Consider the following 20,866-nt stretch of genomic DNA (forward strand, 5'->3'; position numbering starts at 1 on the left):
TTCTTTATTGAAAATATATCAAAGGAATATAATTATTTGTTATGGGAATCAATATGAAAAATGTTACTGAATTAATAAACTATCTAGGTTATTTATTTTTACGATAAGAATATCGAGGAAAATCTTTGATTTTATCTGGTAATTTGCATTTCTTTAGTTATGGGACTTATTTTTACTAACTTTCAACAGTATAAAAACACATTTTGTACAATAGTACATGTTTAATTAAAATTGTATCAGAGATGGTCAAATAGATTGAATGTCCAATTATCAGTATAAAAATGCAGGGCAAATAAAATGATCACCCATTTAAAGTGAATCCTCGTAAAATGTTTGCTGGGGTTCTTTTTTTTTTTTGTATTGTTGTTTCTTCGTATTTTAATCTCTCGACACTTTAAACTGTAAGCACTGACCGTTCTCTATAGGGTTTTTATTGAGAAAAGCAATCTTAAGATAAGAAATAAGATATGTTTTGATTTCCAATTATCATTTATCAACAGATTACTTGTAAAGTTGTGAAACGAAAAAAAAGAAGAAGTTAAATTTGAATAAAAGGAAATATTTTTGTTATTTGATCACAGCCAAAAATGTTGTACCCCCACGCAAAAAATAATGACTTTTATTTTGATTTCCTTATACATTCTATTGTTTTGCTATGTACTCTGTAACTTAATTATGACTGTATTAGATTATTAACGTCTTCTTAATTCTATGTAAGCTGCTGTTGTAAACAAATCCGTTTCATTTTTCCTTTTCATCGTGCAGAATAGATGGTTGATTTCGAACATGTAAACCGACCTGCATTGTAAACTGCAGGTATGAACAGATGTAAATAAAACATGGATAATTACCCTCCACATGGTTATCATCATAAACAATTGATGATGTCGAATACTTATCATAATTACATCAGAATGAACTTATTACCTCATAAACGCATGTGACATGTTGTCTTTTATCTCCCAAGCAAATGAAAAGAAAGAGCAAAAGGACTTGGATGAGTCAAATAAGTCATGTAATTTAAGTAATGAATTATTTTTGTATATGTATCATGTATTGTAGAATCTCACTTATATGTCATTTCAAGAAGGAGTGAGCTAATAATTGAGTTGTTCAGAAAACAGAGATGAAAGCTTGCAAAGGGACTTTCAACTCGCAAGTCGACGGTAAACAGACAAACGTCATTCCTTAAACGAGAAAAAAAACTGAAAAAAAACACAGTACAAAAAACACAACATAGAAACCCAAAGACTGAGCAAGACGAACCATGCAACCAGAAACTGGAATAATCTCATGTTCCCGAGAAGGTTAAGCACATGCTCCACATGTGTCTTGTTGCTCGTATCATAGATTATTTCAAACCCATTTCATTTGAATTTTTTAAAACCATCAAATTATCTGCCTACCACAAACGCTTAAGGAAGTAATGTTAAACCCTTCGATTAGATCTTCTTCCCGTGTTCAATAAACGATATGTATTTATAAAAGGTTAAACAGACAACAGAAACTCGACTCACACTCAATGTATATGATGGTATTAGTTCAAAGAAGGAATTTGTTTTATTCATACATGAAAATATTTATGTGAGCAAGAGATTCCCATTTTCAGTCAGTTTGCATTTTTTTCTTTTCTTTTAAGATGTTTCACAGTTGGTCATGCTAGGGACTTCGTTTTACTTATTATACGGTATGGGTTTTACTCATTATTACTTAAATCCTGTACAATGACCACCTCTTCCCCTGTTCTAATGTAGAATAGTTGTATCACTGGTAATCTTACACATTTTCCTTATTTTGATATATTTCTTCAGCTTTAAACTATCTCTACATGAGCCATACATGACAACAGAGACAACAACAAACACTGCATATTTACTGCGTTGTTACATGTGTATACTTCGCTTTTTAAAAATATATACCAGATGTGGTCAAAATACCCTTTGAAATGCTGATTAATACCAAATACTAAATACACCACAATTCTGAAAGATTTTAGTTTCTCAGGAAAATGTGATTCCTTGCCTTGTGTGGCATAACATATTTGGTGGTCAAGTTTAAACATCAAAGAAAATGTCATTTCAATTTAAACAATTAGAAAAACAAATGATCTAATTTATGGGATCGAAATTTTGCACTCAGTTGATGTTTTCTTTTTCGGTTTAAATCCTCGTATATAGTCATTTAGTTTTTAATTAAAACGCGGAAATGAGAATAAAAACATCGAATTTCTTCCATGACTTGCTAAAAGCGACATACTCTTATTATTAAAAAATTCCTGGGGTGGAGCATGAGTGGTTCTTTGTTAGACGTATTCCAATTTCTTTGATAAAAAGTGTAATTATATTCTCCTGGTGAGATAGCGCAGAGTTGTTGACACACTTGAAAGTTTAAATTTTTACGTCGGGTACACTTTGCCCGAAGGCAATAGTGTTTGAAACAGTAACTTTTTTATGGAATGAGAGGGACATAAGACACTCGAATTCATCATAGAGGATACACTTAACCAATTGTGCGATTTAGATGGCACGCATAAAACTAACTTCTAATTACAATTAAGTTACAAGGTTTTTTTTATAAAGGTCAGGTGATTGATGATTCAGCCACCATTTGGAGAACAAATGTTGTTTGTTTTTTTTTTATTTATTTTTAACTCTGAAAGACGTCTCACTTCAAGACTTTTAGAAACTCAAATTTATCTTTTTTACGTTTCCCATTTTCCAGAAATTTTTAAAACCTTTACTTCCACTGGGTAATCTTACCGATTATACCTCAATGCTGATGAATGAAGGAGAACTTTTCATAGTCTTCAAAATGTTGATACACTGAATGTTATAATCCTGGTACCTTTGATAAATAATAACACCACTGGGTCGATGCCACTGCTGGTGAACGTTTCGTCCCCGAGGGTATCACCAGCCCAGTAGTCAACACTTAAGTGTTTAAGTGTTGACATGAATATCAATAATGTGGTCATTTTTATAAATTTCCTGTTTACAAAAAAACTTTGAATCTTTTGAAAAAACTATGGATTGTCTTATACCAGGCATAGATTACCTTAGCCGTATTTGGCACAACTTTTTGGAATTTTGGATCCTCAATGCTCTTCAACTTCGTACTTTTTTTGCTTCATAAATATTTTGATATGAGCGTCACTGATGAGTCTTATGTAGACGAAACGCGCATCTGGCGTACTAAAATATCATCCTGGTACCTTTGATAACTATTAACGCATTCAACATTTAAGTGTGTCAAAGATGCGAAACTTTCATTTTTGGTCTGTGTATATGTGTGTGTTTATGCTTGTATCATTTCATGCTGTATGTTTTTCTTGTTAAATAGAATGTCAATGTACAAAAGTGTAATCCAATCTGCCCGTTTTTGTACAATATACAACTTATTTATTCATTTGAATAATAATTCTTATGAACATTTCGCGTTAAGCGGATTTTCATTTCAAATACATTAAATAAGGCCAATCATTTGTGTATTTAATGTATTTCACTTGATCGTAAATTTGTATATTTTCTGCATGTTTTACACAGCAACAGAAAACACGATTTTCATTTTATAAATATTGTAAAAATTTTTGCAAATCATGGAGTTGTCTTCCTTTTTTCTATTTATAGGTTTAAAGCGTCTCCTTTGTATCTCCTTTTCTAGTCATGTTCTTCCCGTACAAGTTATTCTTATTTCCACTTTAGATTTCGAAGTCTTGGATTGTATATAAAACAATTATTTTCCACTTCTTGAAAAATTAAAAAAAAAGTTTGCTGTTGTAGGTATGTTTCATTACAATGTTAATTTCATGTATTTATTGTATCATATCTTACCCTCATCAAACTTAGTGGTGTATTGCACAGCGTCTTAATGTGTGGTTTTAGAATACATTATTTTATGAAATTGAAATATGACCATTAGAAATGGTCGGTTGCTTATTTTTTATGGATATGAATGTATATTGCATCGGCTTGATTGAATGGATACACGACATGAGAGAGAATAATAGCGATCAGAAAGACCATAGCAACCATTGTGGATCAGCCAATAATTTCAATCAGATAATGAATTTACAGAGCGATGGGAGTTATTGTCATGAGAAAAAAACTTCAGTTCGCTGTGTGCGTTATCTGAATGAATTATTGTGTGTAGGCATAAATAGGTTGTAATTTCATTGGAAGATTTAATTCTGCTTTAGACTTAAACCTGCTGGCAAACGTCAGCTGGGTTTTTATTTGTCATACAAACCGTGATTATGCTTCAATTGAACAAGCGACAGTCACAATGAAAGGAAATCCTTAGTTCTATACTATACATGCCCATATAGCTTTTGATGAGGTTTTCTACTATAATAGCCCTTTCATTACAGCTGAAAAGCTAAATCCGTTTTTTCAAATCTTTCGATCGAATCCTAGTTTTTCTATTGATAAGTTTAAGTCGTCTAACTTTATCGTTTTCATTCGATAGCCACACTTCTGGTTATAAGGAATGGAATTATTTAACTGGATTTTCCCTTAATTTTTCAAATTCTTATTTTAGTGTTTTGTGTTATTTCGGATGTACAATTTATCTCGTATAATGTGAATTGTGTGTTTCAACAGACAAGAGTTGTGGTAAGACTGAAAGACATACCTCATGTAATTCTACGCATTACTATAACCTGGTTTCGAAACCGACTGTCAAAAACTCTTTAAACAAAAACATTTTCGACCGAATTGATCGGAAAGATCTATGTAAAATGTATGTATGTATCATTATTTTTCAATTACATTATATAGTTGTACTGTTTTTTGGTTTTTTATCTGATTGCTTGAACGGCTCAAAAGAATGAACGCACACATTTGTTATCGGGTACATTTGGTGTGGGGTAAAATTTCCTGACGTCATCCATGACACGCTTCACTGAATAAGAATTGACTGCTGCTGATTTTCACTCAGGTTGTTTCACTTTACATTGGTGAACAAAATAGGTATTCAAGTAGTAAGAAACCACCGAAGATGTTATTTCCCGGTTTTGTTCGTACACTAGTTCCGGCATATGTCTGTCTACGAAGTAAACTCAAATCTTGCATTAAATTATTTTTTATAATTTTTTTTTAGAATGTCTTCATATATATGTTATAAATATTTATAGACAAATTATAGTTTTATGTTTCCCCAATCTAATATTTATATGATACGTAAATGTAAAGCTAAACTGTTATCAACTCCTTCTTTTGGTGTAAAAATATAACGCATGTCGATATTTTGTTATGGTGCTCTCAGTACTTTTTTTTCCTTCTCTTCGAAGATAAATATAAAGCAAACGATTATTTTAATTTAAGGACATACCATAATACCTCCCTTCTACAAACACACAAACAGAAGATGATTTACCGAACAGTAAATAAAATTCAATAATAAATATGAAGTTTATTATTGTTATTAAAACTATGCTTATTTATTTGGAATTAACGCTATTGCTTTCCATTTTATTATTTTTTTTAATTTTCTATGTTTTGTTTTTGTTGCTTCGTTTCTTTGTGGTTTTTTTTTTTATTTCTATTTTGTCTGTTTGTTGTTTGTTCCTTGTTTTAGGTTGGTAGGTATTGTTTTGATATTGTTTTGTTTTGTTTGAAGGTCTTTTTTTTTGTGTGTTTTTTGTTGTTGTTGGGTTGTTGGTTTTTTTTTTTGGGGGGGGGAGGTTTAAAGGAACAATTTACCAAATTTACACATTAAAACATTACTTCAACCATAAGGCTTAACATAATCGCAACATTTTTTATTTGTTTTAATCATTAGATTTCTTAATTCAGTTTCATGTCAGTAAAATGTAAAAGTAAGAACTTTAATTGAAATTGTATATTTGGTTTTAAGTTCAATTCATTATATAAATGTATGCATTCTAATTTATGTAATTTCTATTCTTGTTTCGAAACGATTTACCTGTAATAACAAATATCGTTATAGCATGCAAAGAGAAATTTAACAAAACTGTTCACTGCATCTGCATATATTGTTTTCATTCTTCAGAATACCAATGTTCACTTTTTACACGACCGCAGTGAATAAATATTTATACATTACCATTAAAAATTTTAGTTCCCGTTTATATATATATTTTATTATACAATTCAGTTAAACTTTTATATTTGTAAACTTAAAGAAATATCGGATAAAATCTTGAAAAGTATTATTTATTATATTAGAATTTTATGATATTTCTTTCTTTTGAAATATAGTTAGAATTCTTTTTTTCAGTGGAAAAAGGAAGAAAAAAATATGCGTATAGATGGTTATAACCTCAATTTAGTGTTCTAACGTTTCACAGATCTAAAATTTTATTAAATCATATCGTTACTTTATTTCAGAGGTTTTTTTCCAATTATTTGATGACAATTATAAAATATTTTAAAGGATTTCAGGGTTTATTCAATAATATTAATTTTCTTGTTTTCCTTAAATTAAAAAGTGAAATATTTTTTTCCCTAAAATAATACAAACATATAAAGTTGTACACATTATAATCATCGTGACAAATATTTATTATTATTATTTTATCTGTCATACATATTTTGTACAACAAAAATGATTTTGTGGTATGATTAACTGTAGGGTCCTGATTGATACTTTCTATAATTGAGATGTAAGATTTCATCAAACATGATCTTTCCATCATAAAAGACGAACGTTTCTAATCAGCTAAATAGATGCCAGGAACTGATGAAAATCGCTTATTATGAATTCCATACATCTATCTATCACTGAGGTTTTATTGTGACGATAAAACCACCAAGATTATCTCGCCTATGGCCTTTGTGTCCACCGTTATTTGGAAAATTATACTATTCAAATCCCGGATAATATTCAGCATTGAATAGGGTAAATGACGCTCTTTAACAAAGAAGGCGAAATCTGATCGTGTCATATATTTGATCTGGACAAGATTTCATCAAATGTCCTTATTACTGATCATTGCTTCTTAACCATAAGTCATTAGGTGGGGAAATTTCACAAAACGATACATTTTAATAAAATGCATCATGGTGTTGACATAGGGTTGATTGGTAAAGCACAATCATTCTTTGGATACAAAAAATCTGAAAACATTGCCAAAAGGCAAATAGTGTCTCTGATTAACTTTGTTGGTTGACCCTGGTATCCTTTGATTCTTAATGTGGTCTTATAAAATGAATCTTTTATCAGAAATTGAACCGGGGGATAAACTAATGAAGTTATGTTATATGGTGTAATTACCCATAAATTAAACAATTATTTCTCATTTTTTGTCTGTTATTTTTGTCACCACACAAAGATATATTGTACAATTGATATGAATTAATAATGACAAGATCATTTTTTTCTTATAGATGAATTTCTTCGTGATTTCTTTCATTTTGTGATTTTCTTTGATACAAGAAAAGCATAAAACAAAATATCTAGCAACTTTACAGTAGATAATCTCTAAATTTATGTACATTTTTGGTTTTCATTTATATATATATATATATATTCAAGTCGTTTGCACAAGTTTATATCTTATTTGACTCATTCTTTTAAGGTGCAATTTTCCATACGAGATTGGTATACAAGACTTAACAACTAATATATAAACAGCATGAACACATTTGCATTCTCGTTTTTGAATGTTGGGCCTTCTTTTCATTCTGCAATAACTTGTTCTTGCGCGCCACATCTTAATATAAGAGTAAAGTTTTCAATAGATAAACATATTTTGTAGTAATCTTCAACGGCATTATTTCTAAACCAATATAATCAAAATTACAGATTAGTACAAATTAAGTGTTTTCCAACAAGATAATATATTAATACCCTAAAACATGCTTTACGCGGTAGGGATTGATTTTAGAAAATAATTATAATTATCACATTTAGAGGCGCTAAATCAGCCGCTAGACTAGGTATTATCACAAAGGTTCACAAATTATTGAACTCTAATTATAGAAATAGAGAATTAACATCTTTTACCCGTAGAGGCATTAATTAAGATAGATGTTGGGGACTTTAGCTGTCAACATTGTCACACAAATTGAATTGTATTTCGACTTAATTTTCTTGTATTCATTACCTGTAATCAGCATCATGCGATTGATACAGACATTGATCAATGCCAATCTTGGAGGTGTATAACGTTATTATCTGTTGTACATATTTCGGTAATTTCCGCTAATTATGTTTTGTAAATATTTTTCATTTTGTTAATAGTATCATCATTGATAGTTTAAAATGTTCATTTTTTTTTATCGAAGCATGTATTTGAAATTCTTAACTATAACAATATTTTTTTTACCTTAGTATATCCTTTAAAAAGCCTACTGCTAAAGTTATGATACAGGGGGTGTACATTTTTAAAATATATTTTTTTTAAACAAATAATATTTTAATATTTACGATTTCGAAATTTTCTCAATTACTACGAATGCAGAGAAGTAAAAATATTATAATAATTGAAGGTAGAATTTTATCTTTATCTATAAATATTTTCCAACATTTATGTGATAATATTTATACATTCAATAAATAGAAAATGTATTTCAAATGCAAATGTTTTGAAAAATTACACGAAATGCAACTAGGCCTTGGAAGTTTTATTTGATGGGAGCATGACTATGATAATTCTTTAGAACGTTTACAATTAAATTGACATAATAACTGTACATCTTCATATGAAGAAAATTTATGACCATTGCATTTCTTTGTATCTTTATTAAAATAATTTATAGTTATACGTCAATTACGTAACATTAAAAAAAAAAACAGTTCAAGGATAACAAACTTATGCGTAGATGAAAATTGTAAGAAAGTACTCAACACACGGTGTACTGTCTTTTTTCAATTCTTATTCTTAAAGGGTTTGTTCAGCCATTATAAAGGTTTTTTTTCTGATTTATGTTTATGTTTTTGTTTTTTTTTTAAATTTGCAGTGTCACTTAAACTGCAATCAAAAGTTAAAGATTCATTATCAAAATAAAACTGAAAAAACTTTAAATTGGTAAATAATATAGTTTCAACACAATGTTTTTCCTATTCTACTGATTGAATCAAATGGTGTATATAAATCTGTGTCTTTTTCTATAGAATAATAACGCAATTTTAAAGAGATACATTGATAAAACGATTCTATTTCAACAAGACTTATTGAACAGTTTGAATAAATAGTTCTTCCATTGATGGTATTACAACCGTGTCACATTACTGTTTAATTACTCATATGTGAACGTTTTTGAATGTGAACAAAAAGGTTTAAACATCGGTAAATAAATATGTTTGTATTTGTCATTTACTTTTACCAGTAGTTGGTGACTGTAATACCTACCATATGTTCCAAACTAACATTTGTCAAACCGGATAATCTTATATAAAGATCAAATCTTAGCCATGTCGATACATAAACCTTTTCTAACTGAGTCTCAATGATTTTCATCCACTTTTAGTGTTTGAATATGTAGACAAGTCTTCATTACAGCCGTCATTTGCATATTTGATAACTATTCATATTTTGTTTTTAAAAAGCATGATTTTCAATTTTGCTTACAACAAACGAATTTTGAAAGTTTCTTGTGTTGATTCGAAATTTAAATTCTGAGGAAAATAAACACTCGATTGTAAATAACTGCATCCAAAAACATCAATGTTATTTAATTGTAATATGTACAATAGACAGGACAAAATATTGTTATTCAAATCGCTATTTATTTATCAATAAAAGCTCTGTAATAAATATTGATTAAGGAATTAAAACAAACATTATTATGAATATTAATTAAAAGAATGTTCCTCAAAATTTCATTCCTCAATAACTTGGTTTATGGCTGAGAGTTTATGCAATTTTCTCAAATATTTGTTTTACATTATATGTTTTTTGGTGTTTTTTTTCTTCTTAAATTTGAACATCTGTACACCAATATTGCCTAGATAAATAAACTGGTTAACTGTGAACATCTTTCGTTGTTTAAGTATTGAATACAATATTTTGATATCTAGTATCAATTTGCTTATTTATAGTTGAAATTCCATACAAATTTACCTAATGCATTTTTACAATTTCTCGCTTTCATTGACTGTTCGATTCTTAGCTGCATGAAATCTATCCTAAAGTATATTCATAGAAGGGTATGATTTCCATATCAACAGAATAAGGACTTTTATTCTAAAAGGATAATTCATGACACAAAACTCCTACGCGCACTTCACAAACAAAAAACAACTTCACAACTTTTGCATTGATGTTCTTCATCTTGAAGGGACATTAAGAACCTAAACTGAAAGCGAACTCACTTACCTAACTGACTATCCGAGCTAAGCAATACTATGCTTTGCGATTGATTTCGGTAACAGTGAGCATTTGTTGAAAGGTATTAATTAGCCATGTTTTACCAGTACTTCTATCTTTGTGAAATATAAAAAGATCATAACGCTTTATTAATTTGGTGCCTCCTGAGCGGTTTCTGGTTTACATTTTAAAACGTTGAACCACATAGTTTAATATCCAATGCTATATGTAAAACGAAATAGTTTTAAACTACATGACAAAAAATGGCATAAAAAATACACAAAAGGACAATTTTACCTGAGGGCGTACAAACAAAATTGTCTTAGCAATCTGTGGTTTGATAAGGGGGAAATGAAAAAATGTATGTGATAAATCAGTACAAAAGCACTTACTAATAAGCTGATAATATCCTACAAAATCGGTATCATACTAGTCTTTAGTTCTTTTCTGGATGACTTTTATTTCACATTCTACTATATCCCTTTGTTTATTGTTATTATTGAGATTAAGGTATAGAACGTTTGGATAAAAATGTAGTTTATAAAAAAGAAGATGTGGTATGATTGCCAATGAGACAACTATCCACAAAAGACCAAAATGACACAGACATTAACAACTATAGGTCACCGTACGGCCTTCAACAATGAGCAAAGTCCATATCTCATAGTCAGCTATTAAAGGCCCTGATAAGACAAAGTAAAACAATTCAAACGCGAAAACTTACGGCCTTATTTATGTAAAAAATGAAGTTAAGTCCTGCCATACGCATATGTGTTTCCCAAGTGATGACATATTTTTTTTTTGTCTGAAGTTGTAACTAGATATAAAAAAAAAGTCTTTTATGCGGAAAAGGCATTTGTCTTGACTAACAAAATTCTAAATATGTTGGTTTTTTTTTGTGTTTCTGGGTTTCTCTCTCATTGACGAACAATCAACACATCTTTGTATTCATAGCCTTATTTTTAAGTCTTATATTGGGTTTAGCTGTTTTTATTTTCGATGATGACACACCATTTTTATTCAGTCAATTTACCTATGTCTTTGCGCTTCTTATGCTATGCTGAAAAGATAAAAGTATTATAAATTCCGAAATGGTGAAAAAAATTAAACTTAAAAGTCATGTTCAATTACTTATTCAAATGCATTGCATGTTAACTGTAAAAACAACATTATTACTTTAAACATTATAAACTTTAAGTTTTATTTCTCAAACCATGTTGCGAATATTATCATCTTTAAACCAGCTTCTGTTTGTGTTTTGTTCTTAATTGCTGTATGCACTTTTTTACTTCTTCCTAATTTACATTTCAATCATGTGAAAATTCTAAGGTACAAGTTAAAATTAATAATTATGTGAAATTTGGATAATTAGAGCAATTATTTCATTGCTATATTATGGTTAAAGTGGTTTTGTGTGCAATCAGATTTACCTATTGGCAGTCACAACAGAATTAAATTTCCTTTCAAGGTCTTTATCCTTCGTACAGACAGACGATTGGAATATGAGTTTTATGAACGACATTTTCTTCTTGCAAAATGAAAACCGAACTATAACATAAATCATAAATTAGATAACATCTTGAACTTTATATTAATCATGTTTTAAAAATTGTATTTGACAAAACGATTCAACATTTTCTGCATGCGGTCAACAATAATGCTTTTTTAAATTTCATAATACTATGTACTATGTTAACAACATATTTCAACACTACATCAATTTAGTGTACACGATCAATGTCTTAATGTATTATAACAGATATCATAATATCAAATAATAATGAATTGAAAAAAATCAAAACAAAATGATGAATGTTCTTAATCAATAACTTTATCCCTTGGGTTTTATGCGATCTTGCTAACAGGGCTAATCGCTTGTCATAAACAAAGAATTTTTCCCAATTATGGGGAAATCTCGGCATCATATATATTTTTTGATTAAGCAATTATCCAATTTCCTCTTTTGCTTCCATCTAGTGACATAATTCTATTATTATGAAACATATGTATGGCATTGAGTTTTTTTAATCTTCTTATTCAACTGTTTATAAAACTAAAGTCAGGGAAAATTTTGAAGTTCAACATTAATTTTAACAGTACCTTCCGACTGTTTTGTTTCCAAACACCACTTTTCATATGGTAATAGTTCATCCTCATCTTAACGGTTTTTCAAATTAAAGATTATTCTAATTTAGCGGTCTTTTCTGTGACGGATCTGAATAAAGGATTTTGGCAAATACTTTCCTTAAAGTTGGAATAGGTTTTTTAATGCCTTCCTTTCATAAATGTAGTATTTGTATAAGTAAATTTATAACTTTGCATTTTCAATTGTTTCCTACATCCCTCTGTTATTTCATTGAACATATTAAAATCACAAAGCAACAAACGTTTGTGTATGTTGAGCTTTTTGATTCATTTAAAATATTAAATCATAACCATCCATATAAACAAGAATTTCACTTGAACATGCTTTTCTAAAAAGATTGTGGCTTCCCTTATACTCAAGCGACATTGACTTTAACTTAAATAGCATTTACTTATACAGGAACACGAAAACATTAATTTTATGGAATTACTAGCAAAATAAAACAAAATCTTAAATTCCAATTTTTGCAAAATATTCCTATAGAATAGGGGGGGAAATCAAAATTACCAAACGTTATTATATATTAATTTTTCGATTAACCATTACAAGACAATTTTGGTTAGAAATCCCAAAATCTTGTACTTAGGAGCAATTGACGATCGGCTTTCATACTTTACTTTTCCTTTGTCATGTGTTTTTCAATCTTCTATATTTATTATAAGTATTTCTATATTTATCCTTATTATTTCTGATTACATTTTTTATACTATATAATATAAAGACATTTAACATAATTTATCTTTTATTTACGTTTTCAAATAATGTGCTCTTATATTTTCAGCACTTAGTGGTCAAATGACAATTAAGATATTTCTTTATCAAAATGTGTAGTAATAAAAATCGACAGTTGCGCCCATAACAAAAATCCAACTGATTTGTCCAAATCAGTACTTTTGAAATCTTTTTGGAGATAATATATTCATTTGATTTTTAAGTCTTATTAAATTTGGCACTGTCGTTTGGTTAAGTCAGTAATAACTCTTAGACATTGCTTGAATCAGGTCATTATTATGGTAGTCAATTCATAATCATATTTCAAATATCAGATGTTAGAATGCCCTGCTCTTAAAACTGAAATTCAGCAGCTCTATCTGACAAAGTTGACCTTCATTTGTTATGTCCCTTTGTAAAAGAGGGACGACAGATACCAAAGGGACAGTCAAACTCAAAAATCTAAAACAAACTGACAACGCCATGGCTTAAAATGAAAAAGACAAACAGACAAACAATAGTACGCATGACACAACATAGAAAACCAAAGAGTAATATAGCTCCAAAATTGTTAACTTATTTACACAACCATGGTTAAGGCTTCAATTTCCAAAATGAAGCTAAGTTCAGAAAATCGTACGAAAGATATCAAGTTTTATTTTCCTTAAATCGAATATGATTATTAAAGACTTATAAAAATTGACAATAATTTTATGAATTCATTTTTGATAAATATTACTGAAGCTATTTATCCTTTTGAGGACATGAAGTTTCAAGTACTAAATATTGTGACGGATATATCATACAATAGCACGATACTCAATAGAGATACATGATTTATTAAATTGGTACGCCACATTCGTCGAAATAAGACTCAGCAGTGACTCCTGACTCAACAGTTTGGAGGCTACATCAATTGAAAGTTGAAAAGCATGGCAACCAAATAAATCACAAGGTTTTGCCAAATCTGTCTATGTCTGTGAGTAGAACATACAGGAACTACAGTTTTTAGAAAGGGTTTCTTCGCGTCAGAAAACATTAAAAAGACAAATTATGTGAAACTTGGAGCATATATAATAGTAATATGATGTTATATAAGAGAAAACGCATCCAAGAAAAAACATTCATGGCTGAAACAAATATAAAATATGAAGGTCGTAGCCGTAAAGAACACTAAATGACATCTTCTAACTTATTATTTTATTATAATTTTAAGGGACAGTCCATGCACAAGGAAGAATGTTTACTTTTGTTTTGATATATTGGTACAACGAAACAAAGTAAAAATTAGAAAAGATGTAAAACTACCAAATCAAATTGAATAACAATTAACTCAACAACGTTTCAACAACATTGACCACACCATATACATACGTGAAATATCATTGTCATTACTGTCGACTCTTTACAGTAATACAAAGTGATGAATCTTAAACCACAATGCACTGAAAGTTCGACAAGCAATAGTAAAACGTAAAAAATTACCTTTGTAAAAAGTAGTCTTTCGTTAAAAAAGGATTGATAAATATTTAAAAACAATAGTTGTTCTTAAATGATACAAATCAACGAGTCCGAAACAACAACAACAAAAAACAAATTTTCAGGAAAAATGATCTGATAATTGCACCCTCCTACACAATGAATCCACTGCAATTTGACAAGGTATTATAAATATATGCATACAACAGATGACAATATTTTTTATATACACTTATCTATTAATAGATGTAAAAATAGGTTTTGGCATCACTTATTATCTTTACAATTTCTTTAGAAGCTGTTATTATAAAATCATGGCAAAAATAAATTTATCAAAATCGCGCAAAATTAGTTCCAAAAGAAGGAGCTGAACCAACCTTACCGACACTGATGATTTTCCAAACGACTAAAAACATGTCAGCAGTTTTTTTTTTTTATTTTCAAAGACATTTTTTACCAACTCTTGGTAAAAGTCAGAAAAATAGTGGGGAAAGTTCAGGTTGCGACTATCACATAGTCGTAAAACAAAATGATATTATATTCAAATTTACCATTTATAAACGAAATCGATACACTTCATCGGGACCTCAAGATGTTGATTGATTTTGTATGTTTGTTATTTTTGTTTGGTTTGCTTTTTATAGGAGTTGCTTTTCGATTGGGGTATATCCTTTTATTCTTATATAAAAATTACATGGCATACGATAAAAAAAGATTACCTTGCTGTTTTCTGTAATACTTACAGTTTAGGTTAACTTACGGATACAAAATTAATACGTACTTAACTTGGTTTTATATACAAATACATATTATAAACAAATGATGACAAACATAAATAGTATACATATAAATGTTTACACACAAACGAATAGAACAAGAAAAAAAAATAAAACAAACAAAATAAATACAAAGTTGAAAAGATTGAAGATTAACAATATCAATTTATGCTGATGGAGGAATAATGATAGTATTTTAGAGACTTTATTTTATTTATGAATATTTTAAGCAAGCACGGGATCGGCAGATTTACTGCGACAGAAAACAATTTGAAGCTATCTAAATGACTTATTAACTATCAATGTCAACGTTATAGTACTTCCGGTTGTCATTTTCAGCCGATCACGCTTGTTAGTTATCCCTAAATTAATGTCGTCGCTATGGTGAATCAAGATCGACCAAGAAAGAATGCAGGAGGCAAACCCCTGTCTCGGGTAATTTGGTGAGAATCCTTCTGAACAAAGGTTGATCAGCAGTCCCGCGGAGTCATTAAATTGTTTTTTGAAATTTTTGCGACCTGTCAAAGTTCAAATATTATAAATCTTTATTGGTAAATAATGACATCGGATTATTCTCTGTTTAGAATTTCAAATTAAACGTTGAATATATAATTGATTTATTATTTTGTAAAACACTAATAAAATATCGGTCTGTATTCTTTTTTCAAATGCCAAATTCATCACTATATATTTTACTTTATTTGCTCTAAAATAGGGGAGGGCAATTGTATTTGCATCAAAACACCAGCAATAAAAGTATGGATACAAAGCTAATATACTAGAAATACATAAGATGAATACTTTCTTTTGTTTTTCTTTATGCAAATATTTATGATAATGAAACCCGTTCAAAATAAGTAAAGTTTAAAACTGAGGCTGATGAAATAAATATGAGTTAATGTGGGCATATTATCTCCATTCATCTAGCATAAATTATGGAACAAAAATGAGTACTAGTAACTGTTTTGACATATATAGTTTACAGTATATATGTACATTGCGTTTTGCAATACAGTCTATAATAAACTTATTGTCAATGTACAGGGGTTTATGATAAGTTTTGTAGAGTAGAGGAAATTTCGACTTTAGCATGACCTGAAAACAAAGTTATTCGTATAAGCGGTTTATGTCTCATACCATTTCATTGTGATGTAAAGAAAAGGACCATAATTTTCCAACACTATATATTCTAGATTTTGTTTCGGAAGGTTTTTTATGATTTAAGTCTTCTAACTTCAGTACGGTCTTTGGGTTAAGTACATTTCAAAATTTATCATATTTTAAATGTGTTTCTTGACTTTGTATTACTCCGTCCATCTTTCTGGTGTCCTTTTTTAATTACCTTTTTTGTAAATCTTGTAGATCTTTCATTTAATGTAAGTACCATTTTTCTATTTTGTTTCAATAACAAACGTTTTGTTAAGTAACTCGTGTAAAGGAAGTCTCTTTAGTATTTTTTAAATCACTTTCACAGAAATAGAAGGTACCACACTTTAGTTCTAAAAAGGCATATTTAAGTAGAAACTTGCCTGTATGTTTCATTAGGGACTCAAAATAAAACAAAATATTTACTGGCATATATAATTTGTAATTTTTCGGTTTCCAAACATACATCTCCTTTTACTCCTATTCCAAAATGATAAATAAAGATATCAGATTAATTCTAATATATCTACTCATTATATATCATTTGAATCAGATATTCAGGGGTGTAGCACTATTTAAGATTGTTGAAATTTTGTAAATACTGAGATTTATAAAAGTATTGTTGTCATCCAATACATACAGATGTATGATTTATTACCAATAAATTGGGGAAAAACCATTGAAAAAAACATTTCATATGTTCGAGTATTACATGTCAAATATTTATAGGCAGATATGATGACGTGGGAAATTAATAGCAATTATGTATTTTTTACTGTTTTCTGTTAAAATTGTAATTATTGATTTTAATAAATGATGCAATACGAAAAGATAAGACAAATACATGTCATAAAACAAGCAAATGTCTATAATTTCAATAGTTCAATTCAATATCACATCTACGACGAAATAATATAATTCTGAAACTAATTGTTTTTCTATTAAAAAAGCAAAATTTTATCTCCACTTTGTCGAAGTCTGCTTAACTGATTACGGACAAAATGAGCCGAACACCTGAATGCTTCTTTATGGTGTCAAGGATTTGAGAATAAATCCTTTTTGAATTTTGTCAACCATAAAATTTATGTTGAAATGATAAAAAGAACTGTCGTTGAAGTTTTGACAGATATCCAATAGTAAGATAATTATAGCTGGTGTTCAATAAAACGATTAAGCTTTCAAAACATACACATTGTTGAACATCATATAAATATTTCATGTTATGCAATATTATTCTTTATATTACGAGAAATTAATTTGCTCATTGATTGTTGTATGTTAGAATATGATGGTACAATAAAAAGACAAGCTTACGAACAATTATTCAATATTCTATATTTAATTTAATATATTTATATTTCAGACACAAAACTGAAAATTTTATATCAAAAACAATCTTTAAAGATAAGCTTTTCTGTTTGCCTCAGATGTGACAATAATATATTGTTGTATTACTGTATGTCAAAGATACGCTATAATGCTCCTTCGAATAAACTTTTGTTTTGCCATTAAATTGCACAAAAGTATTGAGAGAATAATAACATAGAACAGGCAATAATCGCGAACTAGCTGAACCTGACATTTATATAACCGTCATTAAAATGTCAAATTATTCTGCAACCATAACAGCCATAGAAAGAATGCAAGGCAACAAATTCAACTATAAATAATACAATTTTTAAATATTTCAATACCATGTTAAGAATATTTAGATAGAAAAATAATCATGTCAGTGTACTTGTAAATATACATTTATGAGATTGCAGAAAATGTACTCATGAATATATATAACACAACATGGTGTTCCATGGTCTGTAACTATTGTACTGGATTACCATTTTCTATCAGCGACATCTCTAATCAATTATAGTACCTATCATGTAAGCTGGGTAAATCCGATTATACAGTGTGTCAGGTTTGCTACTTTTTTTATTAATCTCCTAGGAGAAAAGTCTCTGTTTTTACATAATTTTTCATATAAAATGAGCTTCTTTTATAATTCCACAGTCTTAAGATGATTGACATGAAATACAGAAGGTCGATGAACAATAAATCTCATATTTCATATATATTTTGTAGAATTTTTCGTTGGTTTGTTTTTTTCGAGAATGCAATAACTATCTTGCCATGGTCTTACGTTCATAAGAACACGCATCAGTGTGTATTGTCTATAGCTAAGACTCAAAGTTGTTATTTTAGTATTTTTTAATTAATTTTTTTTCAGGGAAACAGGGTCTATTGATATTAGAGTGTATAAAGTAAAAAATAATAATAACAAATGTTGTAGATATTAACGAATACAAATCAGTTATAATATCAATACATTGTCTCTGTGAATCTGTATTGCTTGGTTTCTTATTGTATCATCCTAAATGTACCATTGTCTTAATAATATTACGATTGTTTTTTCGAAGCGACCTCCAAAAAGTGTACAAAAAGAATAATTGATTTCCAAACAAATTTATACACACATTGTACTGAAATCATGTATCATCAAAAACACTGTTTATCAAATATTTACAGTTAAAAAAATCGTTTCACTTATTCAAAATCAGTGAACGCTTGCTGCAATAAAGATGTAATTTAATCATTCTAATTGACGGAGGTCAGTATTAGGGCATTATTGAACTAATGATGTGGCTGAAAATGAAATGATGCTGGATGAAATATGATGATCTTTGATAAACGTCTTGTTACAAATTGGATATCAGCTAATGAGAAGAAAAAGCCGCTGAACTGTAATATATAATTATGTAATTACGCCAATATCATTCTGAAATTCATATCAAATTAGTAAAGTGCTTTATTTTAGATCAGTTATTTATAATGCATTTCAAAGTAATTTTAGAATAAAAAGGGCAAAGCCTATAAAAAAAATTATTTCAACTTGTCAACACATTACCACATCCAAATGTATGTTGTTACTCTTGCATTACAAATATGGCTTTGATCTGTAAAATATAAGCATTTTTGTTAGGTGTCTAAAATTAGATATAAGCTCTAATTATGTAATCATCGTTTTCTATGACAAAACTAAAGAATAAAAAACAGAAAACCTATGACCTCGGTGTTATAAAATATCGTTTAGTTATTGATGGTTCTGAAGTGTAGGATGTAAACGAAAAGAAACGTTTTTTTCCTGCCTCCTTGTAAATGCTTAACTTATATATAGAATGTGATACTTTCAATGTCTCTCTTTACGCTAGCATATATAACTGCTTAAAACATACATTATAACCAATAAAAATCATTTCTTAACTATGTTGGTTTCATAGTAGCGTGCGATCCATGAGTGGGAACGTGCATTGGTTCAATTCCAAGTAAATCTATACTTTTACTTCAAAATGTTGATGCTATAGGTACGCAACATTAAGAGTTAAAACAAATGCGTGTCTTCTTTAATTCAAAATAATGTGCCCGTGTTGAGTGATAGATATTTCTGTAGACTGTTAAACTGTAAAAAAAAAATCCGGCATTATTTTTGGTCATCTAAATATCAGCGTTCATCTTCATATAGGATTGACATTTGTTCAGGCATATATGCATGTAACATTTTCAACTAGACATTTTTTAGCAAATCCATCATCTTCTTCATCACAATCGTCATCATCTTCTCTTCAGTATTCTAATTCTTCTATTTTGTATTATACATCTATGATAATATTTATGATGGTCTTGTATGAAACATGCAGTTTATTCAAAGAAGGTGGTCTTCGAGACACTATGTGATTTTAGAATACCATGCATATGACTATATGTTTCAAAGAGATATCTTGAAGGAATAAAATATTCTAACATTAGACATAGCATTATAATAGACACAGATTGATCTTGCAAACCAAATAAATATTTTAAGGCTTTCATTTGAAAGAAATATATTTTTATTTTTACTCTAAAAACTGCATGTTTAAAGCGGCATACATGCATACTAGTCAACATATAATCACAAAAGATTGACATTGGTTAAATCGGCTGTTTCCATGGAATATTTCAACCATGTTTAATAATATGTAGAAGGAAGCATTCTTTCATTACAGCAGATAATAAAATAATGTCGTAAATCCTAATTGGAGTACGTGTTTCGTGATCCCAGGAAAATAAAGTTGCCAGCAAATACGACAAGAGAAAATGTTGTCATCAGTTGACCGGTGAATGAATTATCTTTAAATATGAAATGAATGAGTTACAAATGAAGGCAAATGAAATAAATAAAAGACACAGTAACAGCGATATGGGTCGGAGCTAACTTACTTTATTTTCATAATCGACACGCAAAATTCTATTTAAATGCTTTTATATCGCCGTGATTTCATTAAGTCTTGCCAATTAAGGAGTAAT

This window comes from Mytilus trossulus, chromosome 3 (assembly GCF_036588685.1).
Source record: "Mytilus trossulus isolate FHL-02 chromosome 3, PNRI_Mtr1.1.1.hap1, whole genome shotgun sequence".
Taxonomy (NCBI): Eukaryota; Metazoa; Mollusca; class Bivalvia; order Mytilida; family Mytilidae; genus Mytilus; species Mytilus trossulus.